Source organism: Saccostrea cucullata, unplaced genomic scaffold, assembly GCF_032062105.1.
Source record: "Saccostrea cucullata isolate Sc308-1 unplaced genomic scaffold, CSIRO_AGI_Scuc_v1 ctg3305, whole genome shotgun sequence".
Lineage (NCBI taxonomy): Eukaryota > Metazoa > Mollusca > Bivalvia > Ostreida > Ostreidae > Saccostrea > Saccostrea cuccullata.
This window is the reverse complement of record NW_026918229.1, coordinates 81,018-99,529: the sequence shown is the minus strand read 5'-3', so window position 1 is coordinate 99,529 and position 18,512 is coordinate 81,018. Positions and strand designations below refer to the sequence as shown.

The window sequence follows — 18,512 nt, the reverse complement described above, 5'->3', positions numbered from 1 at the left end:
TTGGCCGCAGTATATATATGGAAAGCATGGACGTCTGCGAGAGCACCCAAGGCGATTTTTGGTGAAATTTCATTCTAGCGGTCTTTGTGGTTCTGGGTGTTTACAATTTACTGAAATTCAAATACTTTCTTAACACAATACGGAATTATCAACAATAATTATCATTCATTTAAAAGCAGCTAATCATTAGAGTTTGACAGGAATTAATTTAATAAATCCAATTACAGACTAAAAAATTAATATAAAATTAGCGTTGACCACTCTTCCTTCTTTTTTTGCAGAATCTAATTGTAAGCTTGTTCTTTTGTGCGAGAACCAGTTTTCCCTTCCCGTCAACAAATCTATATATAGAAATCGATCACCTCATTGTCAATTCTCCTTGTGTGGCTTACCCATTTAATAAGGCAAAGTACTGAGGATCAATATATATATATATATACGACACACCGAAATTATAGATATTTATAAGCATCGTACTTCTTTTCTAAATTTTCCTTGGCTTTCAAATAGGCCTAAACCGACAGTAGATCACACACTTCTAAGCTAGTTCTTCTAAAATAAAACCAGTTTACAGGCTACTTGGAACTCTGTAAAACATCGAAGACTCCCGAAAGATTAATGGAGGCTTACACTAGGACTTCACTTCCGGCATACAATCTTAATGTGTCATCTCCCGAGGGAGATGACAATAAACAAAATGTTTTCACAATTATAACTTATCTAATAAAGCAATTTTATTTACAAAATAGATATACAATAATGATATACACAAGGATATATTTATTCATACACAAACATGTCTATTCCAGATATTTAATTTTTTTAACATTTCCATTTCACTCTGCAACAAATAAGTGATCTTCATTCACACACAAACCATATGGATACTTCAGATCACAGTTATCTATATAAAGGAGAAACTGTCCGTCCTGGTCTAGGATGTGGATACAGTGGTTATCATGGTCTGCTGTCAGGATCTGACTCTGGCTGTCTGTTGTGATACCACGAGGTATAAATGGTTTGATCTTTGTAGAGGAAGGATGATCAGTGTATCTAAATTGAAGTTTACCAGTCTTGTTGACCACCACTACAGTACCAGCTCCACAGTCAACCACACAGATATCTAGGTTTCTGTCCTCACTGATGTACTTAATTTTGCTTTTTCCAGAATACAGAGGTTTACCATCATCATCAAACTGGATTGTTTGTTTCTCTATGAAGTCTGAGTAACGAACAACTTTGGATTGTGTTTTATCATCACTGTACATGGTAACCAGGAGATCACGGTGGCACAGAGATTACGAGGTCTCCAGCCCTGTAGTCTGATCATCTCTGTCTGTCCATTCTTCACTTTATTCACAGTCCTTGTTATCCCATCAGTGTACAACAGATCCCCATCACCTGTCACTGATATATCATTTGGAAATCCCCCTGAATTTTTTGTTATTGTCTTAATAAGTGAACCTTGAATGTCAAAGCATTTCATATCACTGATGCTATGCCCACTTGTCCAGATTTCTTCTTCACGGAGACAGGCAACAGAGCGGAGTTTTACATACCCAGTATCTACGGTAGTGATACGTTCTGGTTCTTCCAGGAGTCCTCTGCTTGATGTTTCTGTTTTTTTTCAGTTTGTAGCCATTTTCTTCTGTTGTCGTAGATAAAGGTGCAAGAGACCCAAACAACTTGTAAAACTGCTCTCTATCTACTGGTTTAGCATTAAATATTGTCATTGATATTTGAACTTTGGGAGGAAGTTTGCTGAATTCTTTATTTCTCGAGCTGTATTCTGTGGTCATGGACACTCCATTCGATTCCTCAATTTCTTTCAGGTTGATAAGAGTTTGTTCAATAAGAGACTGTATTTGTTTTACCTTTTCTGTATGTTTCCTGAGAATGTCAGAGTGTTTTCCTTTTAAAACATCAATTTCTTTTTTCAGCGTGTTGATTACATTGTCAATTTCTCTGTGCCATTGTTTTCCATGTTCTGTCACTGCTGTTGTAAGTTTTTCATATTCTCCATCCAAGTTAGCTATCTTTGTTTCTAGATAATTTGTGATTTTTTCGTATGTTGGAGAAATAATGTTTTGTAATTCCTCTGTATCTTTTGCGATATCATCTTTCTTTGAGTTGTGTATTTCTAAAAGTTCTAAAAAATTGTGCCCTTTATGTTGATTTGATGTAAAACATGAAGGGCAGACATGAATGTTACATTCCTTGCATTTTACTTCACAAGTTTTAGTTGGATGTGTTGTACACTTAGGATAAATCAAGGTTGATTTCTTTTTTTGGAATGGGACAATTTTATGTTTGTCATATTCATCTGCAATGTGTTCTCCAATACAGTGTTTACAAAGGTTGACATGACAAAAATCACAGTACATCAGTACTATAGATGTCTCACAAAGGTCACATCTGATCACATCCTGGGCACTGTGGCGGGGATCCATGGCGACTCAAGTAAAGTTCTAGAAATAAGAGGAATATGTGATAGTGAAATTCATCGACTATTTAATAAAATTATTTCTTTCGGTCTAAAGCTAACTGTGAACTTGGTCATAAAATGAAATAAAATCTTTTAACGTAAACCTTGGATGACCTTGTCAGCTTCGTCGAGAAATATGCAAACCGAAAGCATATTTGCGTAAAGATATTTTAATTTCCATCAAATGAAACTTACCTCACTTGCTAACAATCAGATGACAGATGTGGTGAGACAGTTGTCTGTTCTCCTGTATTTCGATTCTTTTAATTCATAGTTTGTAACATGTCGCTCTCCGTGCAAACCGCCATAATGACATACTTTGCACTCTAAGATTTTTTTGTCAATTTTTATCTTTCTTGCAACTTTAACATGCTTGTAGGCGTGGATCCAGGAATCTTTTTTTAAGGGTGGGGGGTCCACCCTTATTAAAAGAAACCCAGAAATTTCTGTTCAGGTAAAAAAGTAAGCTTTCAAAAATTAGAAAGAACCTTTTATCGTAGAATGGGCGAAGGAACGGTGTGGTGAGGTAATAGGGGCGCTTACTTCTATCTAGCTTCATTTGTATGATTTTTTTCTCATTTTACCAGAGGTCCATGTTTTTTTAGTGAGGGGGTTGGGGTTCCAAGGTTTTTTAGTCAAGAAGTGTCCCGTCCCTATCTCACTGTCAAATTCTCTTGTTTCAAGTGTTTTGATTAGACCCCATAACTTCAATATATATATTAATGTACACCTTTACATATATTTCAGAGCCTCCTCATCTAATAATGATTTCAATTCATTTGATAATATATCATTCCATCTAGTTTTTAATTAAGGTATGCAACTGCTAATTAAAATGTCATGGGTTCAGAGTGCATTTGTTTTCATTGAATATAGTTCAATGTATATTATAAAAATCACATTTTTAATATACTGGACATAAATAAACCAGAAAAAATCAGTTTAAAAATGTATTTTTTAATGTGATTTAACCACTTAAGGTTAAATCCATTTATCAAAGTGCCATGAAGCTTTTTAGTACTGCGGCTTTTGGAGGTATCATTCTGGTCCTGGACCTGTATTTAGTGCCATCCTGTTCTCAGGGTTTTGGGGTTATTAGTTGAACCCAAGCTCCAAAACCTGTGACGTCGAGCGCAAAAAATCAAGTTTCTGCAAAATTTCAATGAGGTAAGACGTGTTTCTAGCATTGAATTCTTTTCCCACGTGCTCAACTGCCTTTGGCGAAATTTCTTTATTGTCTTGCGAAGCATCGTAGATCGTGTTCGCTCCCTGTTAAATATTTTGAACACGATTATTGCATTATTATCTGATTTTAATATTAGGGCCTAGGCCTACATTTATTTTATTTTTTCCCTTGCTTCCGTTCGCCTAGCTACACGTGGTCTTAGATACATAGGCATAAATTCCAGTAATTGTTTCCATAATCCGACTGTTTTTTGTCAGAGTTTAATGTTTTGTTTTTGTGTGTATTTCATAACGAGCATCATAACGCCAACGACAATGCCCAAAACATTAAGTTGACGCATTACCAAGAAGACAGGAAGACGCGCCAAGCGCAACGCAACGATGGCGCTCCTCCATCTCAGGCCAGGCAAGGTCAACCTGGAACCAGGGAAAGCAGGAGCCAGCCGCCTTAGTTTATCTAATGAGCAGTTGCAACAAGCTTCAGAAGCCGTGCATAGCAAATAACCAAAGCAAGCAGAGTGAGACCAACCAACCCCCCAGTGCCCATAGAGCCACTGGAAACCCCCAATGGCCACACGGGAACAGAGCCAGGGTACAGAACCGTTTTTGATAAACGACAATTACTCTGCATCAACACTAAGCTACATAATGACCGTAAAATGTCATTAAAAAAAATAATAATAATGTTAAAAAATTATAGCTTAAAATTTTTGTTAGTTGAAAATTCATATGGTGTCAATCCAAATGATGAGACTAGGTATTTTTCCATGAAAGAGGGTAGCCCCACCCTGGCCCTCAAAGCTAAAGCAAAGATAATTGACGACATTCAGACGGATGTTTTTCTAATTGACGCATCCATATACGCCTCAGCCCATCCCAAGAGCAGAGTTCAATTGTTCAATATATTCCTACTATTAGGTTAGGGGCAAGTAGAGTAAAGACACTCAGGTGGCGTAGCTATGACATCCAGTTCAGGCTCAAGAAGGAGGCTAACCCATATCTTTCTCATTTGCTGTTGTCGATTATGAGTTATGACTCTTGTTTATATATATATAAAGCCCCTAGCACACATATTTCCACACCTCACCCCCTCCTCCTTAAGTGTTGTGAATTCAATTACAAGGGCATATGTAATAAACTCGTATGTAAATACAAACATTAATGTTGATATGTTCATATAACCATCCATACATTAAACACAAGACATCCCCAGGCTTTAGTTTGAATTTTAGGTCAACCGATCTGCAAGCAACATGGCAGCCTCAGCTACCCGGGAGACCCACAGCACCGTGCTAAGCTATTAGAGCACCTTATACCCAACCAGCTAGACCTTAGTAATATTGCAGCAAGCCCTATTAATGTACCTACATGTAGATTAGGCAAAATGTTAGCATATCACCCACTTGGCCTGGTAGCCTTAGAACTTTTGCGGGGTTTTACATACCATAATGGTTTTAGGTTATGTTACGAAGGGCCTTGAGTGGCCACTGACTGTAATAATTTTAAATCCAGGTCTGGGTTACAGTATGAAGCTGTTCAGTTGGTCGTTAATGAAATCATGTTAGGCAGAGTTGCAGGTCCAGGTGATCAGCCCGCTTCTCCTGAACCTTAGGTCGTCTCCAGTGGGCATGGTACAAAAGAAAGGGGGTTAAAATTCTTACATATTGATTCATCACTTGTCTTACCCCCAGGGTCTAGCGTCAATGATTTTATTAGTAAGGAGCATTGCTCAGTTATTTGCTCATCATTTGATGATACATTAGACGAGCTTGCAAAATTAGGTGCAGGCACAAAAATTGCTAGATTAGACGAAAATGCAGTTAGCTTATTAATGATTCACAGAGCAGATTATGAATTATTAGGCTTCAAATTCAGTGTATGATATTTTTAGGTAAGGGCTTGCCCTTTGGATTTTCTATAAGCTGTTCCAAGTTTGAGAAATTTTCTACCTTTTTAGAATGGGTACTTAAGCAGCAGGCCAAAAGCAACAATGTGGTTCATTATTTAGATGTTTCCTTGGTAGCAGGAAGGGAGGGCAGCCAAGATTGTGCTAGGCTTAAACATGTATATGTCGGCATTTAGTTCCATCCCCTTAGCTCATGAAAAACTGTGGGACCTACAAACATTTGACTTTTGGGGCTTAGAAATTAACACTCAAGAAATGACAATTTGCATACAATCAGACAAATTGGGGCAGCTCAAGGACTAGTTAACTTATATATTATTCAAAAAGAATTTTGACACGGAAGAGTGGCCTCACCATTACAACTTATTAGTCATTTTTGTCTCCTACCTATCGTATAAGCAGTACTCACCAAACACTGTTAAGTCGTACATTTCTGGGATATATTATTTTTGTAAACTCTGCAACCTTCCTGATTCAACACGAGTATTATTACTCAGAAAAACCCTGGTAGGCTTGGGCAGAAAAAATGTCCCCGTCAACTAAGGTAAACCAGTCACTTTCACAATGTTGTCCAGAATCCTTAAGTTGCTGCCCACAATATGCAAACCTCTTTTCGAATCTGTCCTGTTCTCAGCATTTTTTGGTCATTTTAGAATGGGGGAGCTGGCTCAGAATCCAGTACATGACCCTGGTCACACTATTCAAGCCGGGGGTGTAACTTATCACAAACATAATAATCAGGTCCTCATTGTCCTTAAACACTCCAAAACTGAGCAAGAGGGGAGGGGGGCAACAATTCCACTAACGGCCACTTTTCAGGCAGTGTTCCCAGTGCATCTAATTTTATCATTTATGCAATTGAGACCTAGCATCTATTAAGCAATTTTGCCACATCTGGGGTAGTCTAGTGACAAGGTATCAGGTGTCATCTGTTTTCAAAATGGCCTCTGTAAAATGTGGGGTTAAGCATGCAAAATCGTAAAACTCCCTCCTTCCGCATAGGTGCAGCCATAACTGCCTGGGCCAACGGGGCAAATGAAAAAGACATTGCCATTTGGGGTAGATTGAAATCTCAGTGTCTGTACAAGTACATTAGGAGTTAACATGTAAATAAATCAAGCATCACTGATTTTTCCTTTGTTAAATCTTTATAGGTGTAAAGAGAATATGGATTATTGGGTCTTCCATTGTTAAACATAAATTTTATTTTACAAGAAAATCAGTATTGTATCCAGAGTTACATAGGGTCAACAGAGGCATTTTTTCTAAACATAAGGTTCACCTTTTTCAATAATCTGAGATGGGTAATAACTCTTTTTTGTATAGGTTGCAACAGGCTTGGTAAGTATTTTTGATTAACAATTCAGTTAACGTGTCCCCAAGAGATGGGGAAATGGGCCATGGCTGCGCCATGACTAGATTTTAGTCATGGTACTATTTTATTTACTGTCCATAGACTATTGAGAGTCTATGTATTTGTACTGTCATGCACCAAGTCAATTTTTTTGCTCTTGCCCATAGACCGTTGAGGGCCTATGTATTTGTATTGACATAAAGTCTTTTATTTTCTTGGTCATTTTATTTTTACCAAGCATTGATTATTCTCATAAATTCCACTATTGGAGGACATAAACAAGAGTCAGGTAATTATCTATCTTTATATTGACCCCCTTTTTGCCCATAGACTGTTGAGGGTGTATGTATTTGCACTGACATAAAGTCTTTATTTTCTTGGTCTTGTTATATTACCAAGTATTTATTATTGCCATAAATTACACTATTGGAGGACGTAAACATGAGTCAGGTAATTATCGATTTTAATATCGACTCCCTTTCTTTATCCCGACTGCCCTACTGGTGGCGCAGCCAATGCTTGAAGCATAGGCTCATGGCGGATATTTGGCTCACCATTAGTGCCTTACCTATAATCTTAATATATGACTTGGTGCAGAATTGATTGAATTTTGCAATTATTGTCCAAGCAGGCGAGCATCTGTTCCCAGGGCTCACCACTAATGCTTGTTTATTTGTGGGGACGCCACCAAAGCAAGAATTGATGCTGGGCTCCCTTATTTGTTTATTTGTAGGGACGCCACCAAGGCAAGAATTGATGCTGGGCTCCCTTATTTGTTTAATGCAGCCGTGGCCCATATAGCCAAATAAATATAAATAATTAAATAGAAGTATTTTGTTATCTTTAGTATAAAGGCCCAAGGTTAGGGCATCTTTTGATAATGTGATTTAACCACTTAAGGTTAAATCCATTTATCAAAGTGCCATTAAGCGTTTTAGTACTGCGGCTTTTGGAGGTATCATTCTGGTCCTAGACCTGTATTTAGTGCCATCCTGTTCTCAGGGTTTTGGGGTTATTAGTTGAACCCAAGCACCAAAACCTGTGACGTCGAGCACAAAAAATCAAGTTTCTGCAAAATTTCAACCCCCCCCATCCCCCCCAACCTCACCCTTTAATAAAAGTAATATGTTATTGGAATTTATCTGCTGCCTTCTCGTGTTTTGTTCTGTTTTCTTTTCCAGATAATATAAAGCCTTAATCCATACCCGCAGCAAGGACTTGCCCAAATCGTCACGGCTGAAATCGGATCCTACCTGGAGGAACATATTGCCCAAGCGGATATTTGGCTCACCAATAGTGCCTTACCTATAATCTTAATATATGACTTGGTGCAGAATTGATTGAATTTTGCAATTATTGTCCAAGCAGGCGAGCATCTGTTCCCAGGGCTCACCACTAATGCTTATTTATTTGTGGGGACGCCACCAAAGCAAGAATTGATGCTGGGCTCCCTTATTTGTTTATTTGTAGGGACGCCACCAAGGCAAGAATTGATGCTGGGCTCCCTTATTTGTTTAATGCAGCCGTGGTCCATATCGCCAAATAAATATAAATAATTAAATAGAAGTATTTTGTTATCTTTAGTATAAAGGCCCAAGGTTAGGGCATCTTTTGATAATTAATTAAAGAATTAACATAATGTAAAAACTTATTCAAATTCATAATATTCTTTTCATTGAAGTTCTAAAAAATGAAGATACAAAGATATAGTTATTGCTCTTAGCACAACTTATATAAAGATTAATTGAATCAAAAAATACTCTTAAATTTTTTTTACTATAAGCAATGCCTTTCAATCCATTGTAATTGTACTACTGTAGATTATTGACAATGGAAAGTGAAAATTAAAGTCTTTACTAATCATACATTTGTCAGTTCATACTTACATGTAGATGGGTAAAGTAAGAGGAGGTAAATAAAAATATATCGTAATGCCCGCTAATTATATGGACTCCTTATATAAAGTGTTTCATGTCCGTATTCCATCCTTTCGAAAAACTTTGCGCTTAGATCATAATCAAAGAAATTACATGTATCAACTTGAAGATAATTCAACTAAACTTCACTTGCTTATACATGTACGTATTGACGAGTGCTATACAAATGCGTGAACATTTTTGACTTTTCCTTTAACATTGATCTTACGTTTTTTTAATTTGTTTTAGCAAAGAAGCTTTGCAAGATATTTTTATCTAACTTTATATAATTATATTATTTCATTTTGATGGAACAACTAGGCTTCGTCAATATTCATTGACTTTGATCTTTCCTTTGACCTTCACTCAACTTTTCACACATTTCTTTTTTACTAGCTTCAAAATGCTATTCGTAATGTTCTCATCAAACTTTAAAAGCTGATACATTTTGATGAGAGCTAATCAATTTCATGATACCTTCTGATCTTGATTTTTTTCTTTGACCTTGTCTTTTACTTTCTAAAAAAATATTATTTAAATTTTATTAACAGCGACATCTTTAGTTTTAAACTTGTTTAATCCTTCAAATTGTGTTTAAATAATTTTCAAACTGTATTGTCCAGGTAAAACCTTTGAAGCAGGTTAAAGTTCAAGTTTCAATAAGCCCTTAAGCCCTAACTGGACCAAACATGAATAGATAATGCAATTCTACAGATGGACACTCTCTATTCTGCTTTGTATGTTACGTCTCATGCACATTTTCTGGCAGAGTAAATATTAGTCATACTTTTACCAATAAGTATAAATAGTATAACATTTCTAGATTTGCTTCGGCGTTTGATCCACATTTTCTAGATTAGTGAGAGAGGTAATGTTTTGGACTAGCTCCGTAATTAATCTTGCATGTTATGGTAATGCACCTAAGGATTGCATTCGGATTTGCTTCGGATGTTGGATTTGAAAGACATTTTCTTGATAAGTGAATAGGTTAAACTTTTTGGAGTAGGTCCATTATCATTTTTTCAATAACTTTTAAGCCTTAATTCAAAACCAAACTTGCATGGATATTGATACTGAGATGCATGTGCTTACAAGAAAAATATATGAAGTGAGATTTACTTTAGTTATATAGATAACACTTTTGGATATGAGCTTTGTAATCTTTAATTACCTATGTCTGTACTAGTCTAACATGTATCTGTTTACATCAAATTTCTGACGCAGTTTCTCTCAGTAATTACTCATTCAAATGCTTTTTAAAATTTTAACACATGATTTATTATAGTATGTCAAATGATGAGATACAAATCTGATGCCAACTTCCTGTTTATACATGCATATGCCCATAGCAAATTTTTGTCAAAATTTTATCAGTATCTACTCAATGCGGGTTCTTAAAATTTTTCATTGTAGCACACTCTCTGTTTTGAATGCTATATGGTCAAGTTTTTTGTTAAATATACTTTTTTCTACACAGAACTTGCATAAACTAAAGAAACCTTTAAAATCTTTGCTGTTTATAAAGTGCATTTCAATTCTGATAATTTGTCATGCCCTTTCTTTCCTTATTATATTATTATAATTTAAGAAAAGTTGTAGATAACGCCACACACATTGTCTGGCCTTTTGAAAGATGGACGAAACTTGGATCCACCACACAAAATTAAAGAGGCTCCATGATCAAGAAAGGTCTCTTATGTGAAATATTGAATATTTAAAGCGTTTTTGAATTGTTAATTTCCTAGCAGTAAGAATTGAAAAAATAATATAAAATTAATGAAATAAATCAAATTTTTTTTACAACAGAAAAGATTTATTCCCTCAAGAAACTCTTCTTTTTGAGGAGGCTTATAAATAGCCTGAGAATAATGACAATATGGCTCTTTTAAGATATTGATTTCTTTTACATACATGAAATATTAAACAATTTCATCACCTTTACTGTATTTTCAGATCTCGTTAGGACTAATCACTGCCAAAGCAACACACGTGGTATGTCCACCTCATCGCAGGAAACGTTTGGAGTCCATCGAGGCACCACCAGAAGGAGTTATCAAAGAGTGTCAACGGCTAAATACATAAGGACGTCTAAGAAGTCTATGTTTTAAATAAAACAAAACTGTGATCTAACTAATTTTCATAAATGTTATTATTTTGTGTGGTAATGTGTGCAAGATATTTGTAATGTTGATTTATGTGTGATATTTGTGAGATGACTAAAATGAATGTGTATATGTACATGTGTTAAGAGAATTATTATATTGTTCTTAGTATGTGATATTAAAATATTTAAAACTATAACAAATGCTCCTCTTGTTCATTTGAATGCATCCATGTTCTATAACAAGGCATGTTGTGTATAATTATAGTTCAGTTATATTCAGATGTAGTTCGTTTTTATGCCAGAATTGAAGCTCCAAAGGCTTAAAGAAGTTTTTTGTCCAATGTTTTTCCAACATTTGTCTATCAACATCTAATGCTAAAACTGTAGCCAATATTTACACACACACACACTTATTTATATTTGTATATATTTACATTTGCAAATGTTTACCTTTATTAAACTACTGAAAGCAAGCGTTTTTATAACTGTATAAATACAGGTACGGGGTCAAAAGGTCATAGATGTTCGTATGGATAAACGTTCGACGTAATTTCTCAGTGACGTCATAAAGGGTCGACGCGCGTTCAGTGGATTACATACATGTCGTTGGGTTTGAAAAATAATACATTTCACACGATAAAAGTCACAATCAGGCAAATTTAAAGTGTGAATAAGTCACAAATGTAAATATAAGTAATAAGGTATCATATTTTTGAGTGTTATTGGGATGTAAAACGGGTTGGCAAATGATCAAATCTTCCATAAAGCCTTTCGGATATGGTATTTGATCACGTGACCAACCCGTTTTACATCCCAATAACACTCAAAAATTGATACCTTATTTCTTAAATGTAAGATTAAGAAGGATTCAAATTTTTCACAAATGTGTCACAATCTAGATCCACAGCATCTTGGGGAACAGTGTTTGCTGTACATGAATTAATATGTAAAGGAAGTAATCATAAATTGTCTTTAATCGAAGAAAAATAAAACATTATTTTGATTATTATACATAAACAATGAGTACAGCTAAGGTATCGATGGTCAAATCATTAATGCCCCTTAGTTAAATGTGTCAAAACCGGTCACATCCGCCTTAATTGTGCTTTTGTCGTGATTGAAAAAAGGGGAAAATCCATGGCCGTAAACAATTCAGTGTGTATATAGTATGCAAAAAGGCAGTCAACAGTTTACTTAATGATAGATTGTCATCAACTTGCTAATGATGTTGACGTCTTTAAATGAGATTGTTCTTGTTTCATCCACTTGTTTGTCAATATCTTGCCTTAATTTAGAAACTTGGTAAGTAGAGCATGCTCTTGCTCTGAATCAACTCAGAGACGTAAATTCCACATAGGTGATAAGGGTACATTGCTACATAAGTAAGGGAAGTTGATAGGAAATTTGAAGTCAAGTAGTCAGGTACCCATTAACATATCTTTAGACTAAAATCAAAATATGATGGATTCAAATGTTACCCATGAAAATTCTGACAGATTGTTGATCTGGTCTCTAACAAGAGGCCTATTGGCCATTATTTGCACCTCAGCACATTGGCAAGGAAAAATCACAAATTAGTTTTTGTATTGAAAAGTTTCAATGTGGGTTGAAGTTCCTGAGGATACTTTCATATCAATATGACTAATCATGACTTCGAAGATTTCTACTTTTCCTATAAACATTCCTTTGTAAAAATTTGGTCCCCCATTGTATTATTTAGGAGGTTTATTAAAGAAATTCTCTGAAACTTTGATCCCCCATTGTGACCCCGTCCTATCCCCCAGAGTCATCAATTGAAAACAAAACTTACAATTTGTAGAATAAGGGATCTTTTCGTGTCAACATCTACTGTGACACAGGACCTTGATTTACGCATCCAAAGGACTGGTCTTGTGAGATTCGAACCCATTACTTAATCATCAACTCTTTATTCTGTGACTCGAGAGTAGACACTCCAGCACTGTGCCACACAGGCAATGAGTGATAAATATAATTAAGGACATACTGACCAAGTACACAATGCTATATAAAATCAAAGCATTAATATTTTAGACAGAAAAAAAAATCAATTAAATGATCCAACATACGGCATACGCAGGTATGTTAAGGTTACAACCAAATATTCTACTTGGCAATATGATATGAGGTCAAAATAAGCTATATGACGTGAAGTTTAGAGATAGCAATTTCTTAAAATCGATATCTAAGATTGACTTGAGGTCGTAAAAGTGAATCAAGTATGCAGAGGCAAAATATAAATGGAATTTTGTCGTTTCTGGGTCCCTGTATTTATCATAGGGTTAAATACCAAACCCGTGACGTCATAACTGTTGATCATGCACTAGCAGATTGAAAGTGAAACGTAACGAGAATTCATCATTTCATGTAAACAAACACAACTTGACAAGAAATCGGAAAGAAGAAGGTATGGTTTCCATACAAATTTTGCCCTGTGATTTTCTAAAAAATGAAACTGGTGTAAAAGTTGAAAACTCATGCTTTTTCAATAATTGAAATTCAATGCAGAAAAATCATACAAGTCATTTCTCTCACATGTGTATTTAAATGCTAATTATGACGTCGTAAACATGTTCATTTTCCCGTATTTTCTGAAAAAGTTGCAGAAGACACCAATTTTCAATGGAATTTTCTTTCAGATAACATTGTCCACAGGCATCGCCCAAAAAGATCTTGAGATATGTGATTTGTTATTGAATTTTGCACAAAATATCAAAATATTAACGTGGGCGACGGCTGTGGACACTGTTTTCGAAAGGAAAATCACCCTTAAAATGGGTCATTTTGAGGCTTTTTCTGTTGAATATAGAGAAATCCCTCAAATTAACGACGTCATATTTGCGGAATGGTAAACCTTCATGCCATATTCTCTCCTGACTTATCAGAGTCATTTATTTAACTAATATTTAAGCCAGTTTCAAAACTTTTTGATATCATTACATTTTTAGGGCGCAATAAAGCTAAAACCACAACTTCTTCTTAAAAGCATTTACAATGAATATCATGTGTGATTCATGTGGGAATAAAGCTAATAAGGTATGCTCATATATTTTACTATTTCTTCGTAAAATAAAAGCAGACAGGGTGTTTACTCGCCGATCAGCCTTTCCTCTGTCTTTCGTAACAAAAAAGTTGCAAAAGTTAAACACTACGCCGCACACTTTAAAACTTAATGTTTGTTTCTATCTAAAGTTCTTAGTCTATTGATTTTAGAAAGTGCTGCTAGAATCGTATGGTGTACGGGAATTGATGCAATTTTTTCGATCTTATGAAAAAAGTGTAAATATTTTGGGAAGGTTTGTCCGAAAGTGTTGAATAATTATTTCTGTGATAGGACAGTAGGATTGTAGCAGCACTTTTCATGGCACAGATATGTTTTTACATAGCTATTATTACAAATTTAAATTAATTATCCCCGGGGTAGTGTTGAACTTTTCACTTTTTCATTACGGCATTTTTTCTAATTATAGACGTCAAGTGGTGACGTCGTGGTGACGTCGTGGTGAAGTGCTTCCTGTAGTATAAGTCCCATTGAAGTCTATAGAAGGCATAATGATAGCAAAAGTTTTATCCATGACTTTTCCGATTTCTAAGTGTTACATAATATAGACAAAGTTTTAATTCGCCGAATTCTGATCTGTGTGCTGCCTTAACTATAACCCGCGTATTTTTATTGGGAATTTCAAATTCATCAAAGAGGCTTATTTTAGAAATCATATTAAAGTAATACTTTCCTTCAAGTTTCTCAACAATTTTATGTCTTAAATATCATGAATATGTAAATAGTTCCTACAATCATAAGGACTTAAAAAAGAATTATTTTAAGGAGTGACAATTAATTCCATTAAAAGTAAAAATCAGCAAATAATAAAATAATTATATCCAATGTTTTATCTTTATCATAACAATGAAACATCCTTTCATTGACATTACAATTTGCTGTGACAACTAAATTATATTTCTTTATGTTGATGTAATCTACACTTACATATTCTGATAACTTGAAAGATAATTTTAAACAACATAAATCAGAATAAAATTATAACTTACATAATGAAACATTTTTATTTACAAAATAGAGTCATGATGACACCCTATACACTTTCACAGGCATATATAGTCATATACAAAGATCTTTATTCCAGATATTTAATTTTCTTAACTTTTCCTTTCAACTCAGCAACAAACAAATTATTCATATACACACATAAACCAAGTGGATTCTCCAGATCACCGTTATCTATATAACGGAGGAACTGTCCGTCCTGATCTAGGATGTGGATACAGTGGTTATTATAGTCTGCTGTCAGGATCTGACTCTGGCTGTCTGTTGTGATTCCGTAAGGATTAAATGGTTTGTTCTTTGTGGTAGAAGGATGACCGGTGTATCTAAATCGAAGTTTTCCAGCCTGATTGACCACCACTACAGCACCAGCTTCACTGTCAGCCACACAGATATCCAGGTTTCTGTTCTCACTGAGGTATTTAAGCTTGATATTTCCTGAATACAGCGGTTTACCCTCATCATCAAACTGGATTGTTTGTTTCTCTGTGGAGCCTGAGTAACGTACAACTTTGGATTGTGTTTTATCATAACTGAACATTGTAAGCAGGATATCACCAGAGGAGGAGACACAGAGTTGTTGAGGTCTCCAGCCCTGTAGTCTGATCATCTCCTCTGTTTGCCCATTTTTCACTTTATACACAGTTTTTTCTCTTCCATCAGAGTACACTAGATCTCCATCACCCGTCACTGCTATATCATTTGGAAATCCCCTGATTTTTTTGTGATTGTCTTTATAAGTGAACCTTGAATGCTAAAGCATTTCATATCACTGACTTCTCCACTTGTCCAAATTTCTTCTTCACTGAGACAGGCAACACTACGAAGGTCTTCATACCCAGTATTTATAGTAGTGGTAAGTTCTGGTTCTTCTAGCAGTTTTCTGCTTGATTTTACTGGTGTCTTCAGTTGTAGCCATTTTCTTCTGTTGTAGTAGATAATGGTATGAGAGATCCAAACAACTTGTAAATCTGTTCTCTGTCTACTGGTTTAAGATTAAACATTGGTAGTGATACTTGAACTTTAGGAGGAAGTTTGCTGAATTCTTTGTTTCTGGAGCTGTATTCTATGGTCATGGACACTTCATTTGATTCTTCAATTTCCTTCAGGTTGAGCAGAGTTTGTTCAATAAGAGACTGTATTTGTTTCACTTCTTGTACATGTTTCTTGAGAATGTCAAAGTGTTTGCCTTTCAAATCTTCAATTTCTTTTTTCAGCGCGTTGATGACATTGTCAATTTCTCTGTGCCATTGTTTTCCATGTTCTGTCACTGCTGTTGTAAGTTTCTCATATTCTCCATCCAAGTTAGCTATCTGTGTTTCTAGATCGTTTGTGATTTCTTCATATGTTGGAGAAATAATGTTTTCTAATTCCACTGTATCTTTTGTGATATCATTTTTCTTTGAGTTGTATATTTCTGACAGTTCTGAAAAATGATGTCCTTTATGTTGATTTGACGTAAAACATGAAGGGCAGACATAAATGTCACATTCCTTGCATTTTAATTCACAAGTTTTGGTTGGATGTGTTGCACACTTTGGATAAATCAAAGTTGACTTTCTTTGTTGGAATGGGACAATTTGATGTTTAGCATAGTCATCAGCAATGTGTTCTCCAATACAGGGTTTACAAAGGTTGACATGACAGAAATCACAGTACATCTAGATCTGTACTATAGATGTCTCACAAAGGTCACATCTGATCACATCCTGGGCACTGTGGCGGGGGTCCATACTTTCTGCAGACTGAAGTTCTATAAATCAAGAAATGTTTAAGTATTAAAATTAGCCCAGCATTTAATTGAATAGTATTTTTAACTGCTAAATGAATATTCATAGCACTTCCTGATCATCCTTGTATAACCAGTCTGGTCGAACCCCCAAACGGGTACCAAAGGTATGTACATATTTAACATACCATAAAAATGTATCGATCACATTTGTTAATTTGAAATTACAAGAAGTTATAGTTGGAATCAATTAAATAAATATATTAGGATCTACAGAATGATACGACACCGAAAAAGTATCATGAAAATTTATACATAAAACGAAAGTAGAATAGCAACGAACAGTTTCTATGAATAATTTCGAAATAATAATATCTACCATGGTAGCCACTGAGAAACTTGCCTTATATTTGTGAAAAGGAATTCATCAGTTCTCTTTTTTTTCATTTAAAAATGTCTCGACCCTGTTTCACCATCTCCATATTTCTGAATTTGTTGCCGTTCTGAAAATTAGAGTTATCGCTCTTACAGCATTAAACCCACTTGGAGACCACTCCCCCTTATTTTTTACTTTTCATAAATGCCTATGATTCCCACTCCTCAGTTTTAAAATACCTTTGGTTCACTCATCTCTAATCTGAAGATCTTCAGACCCACATTGCTCCATTTTTATTATCATTTATAAATCTTTGAACATAAAAAACAATCTTTTTATTATACCATTCATGATTGTCCCTAAATAGTTGAGATGTAGCTAAAATAATATAGATCGACGTTTCCCGTCTATCACTGCTCAGAAAAATGAAAACAAAGTTATTTTAATTCCAAAAAGCAAATAGTTAGGTAATATACAAATAAAAAATTAATATTATATAAACGTAATAAATTCTTATTTATAAAAAAAAATCGCTATGGTTATAAAACTTGACAACGATGATCCTTTTGTGCAAATGACACGCATTTTTCCTCATTATAGTTTAATACTTCGGTTTTTTTTTTATCCAACTTTGATTGGCCTAGGTATAGATTCATGAGATTAAAAAATTATCCCTGTTCTTTAATGTCTCAACAGTGTTCATAAAAAATCTTTATTGTTTAACGTCGCTCTCGAGAATTCTTCACTAATATGGAGACGCCACGACTTGCCGATGGAGGCTTGGAAATTATGACCTGTATACTTGACAATCAGGATCATTGAGTAGCGGGGGTGTGTCATTTTCCTGCTACACGGGACCTTGGTTTATACTTTTACGGTCTCATCTAAAGGGTCGGTGTTCACGTATAACAGTTGGATCTATAAAGATTGAGGAGAAAATAATAAATACCAAACTAGATTTTTTTAAGAGCTCAAATTGACATGTATACCAGGCCTTAATACAATAAACTGAACAGACTTTGACAACTTTAAAATTTTGCGTTTTAGGAATGGCATCTTTGCATCACAATGTTTAAAATTTTAAAAATAAACATGAAAAAATTAAGTGTGATCATCAAAATTAACTCAGAAAATTTATTCAATTGATATTTTGACCTAAATTAAATTTATAGTTTCATTTTATAAGTGAAGTTTACAGATTTTTATTTGAAAATTGAAATATATAATAAGTACATGTACCATTGTCAAGTAAAACTAGATGCTGTCATGAGACGGTAATACCCGCACTATGGTGTTTGCCTCTATATGCACACTCCTTCAAATTGGGCTTTACCAAGGAAAAATCAATATAATTCAATAATTCACATAATACATGT

General features: G+C 34.9%; 1 protein-coding gene and 1 pseudogene across 1 annotated transcript in view; both read right to left on the bottom strand.

Moving 5' to 3' along the window:
* Positions 1–18,512, bottom strand: part of LOC134259803 (tripartite motif-containing protein 2-like) — a 56,141-nt gene that overhangs the window by 22,469 nt on the left and 15,160 nt on the right. The window lies entirely within an intron of this gene.
* LOC134259813 (uncharacterized) lies at positions 801–16,778 on the bottom strand (annotated as a pseudogene).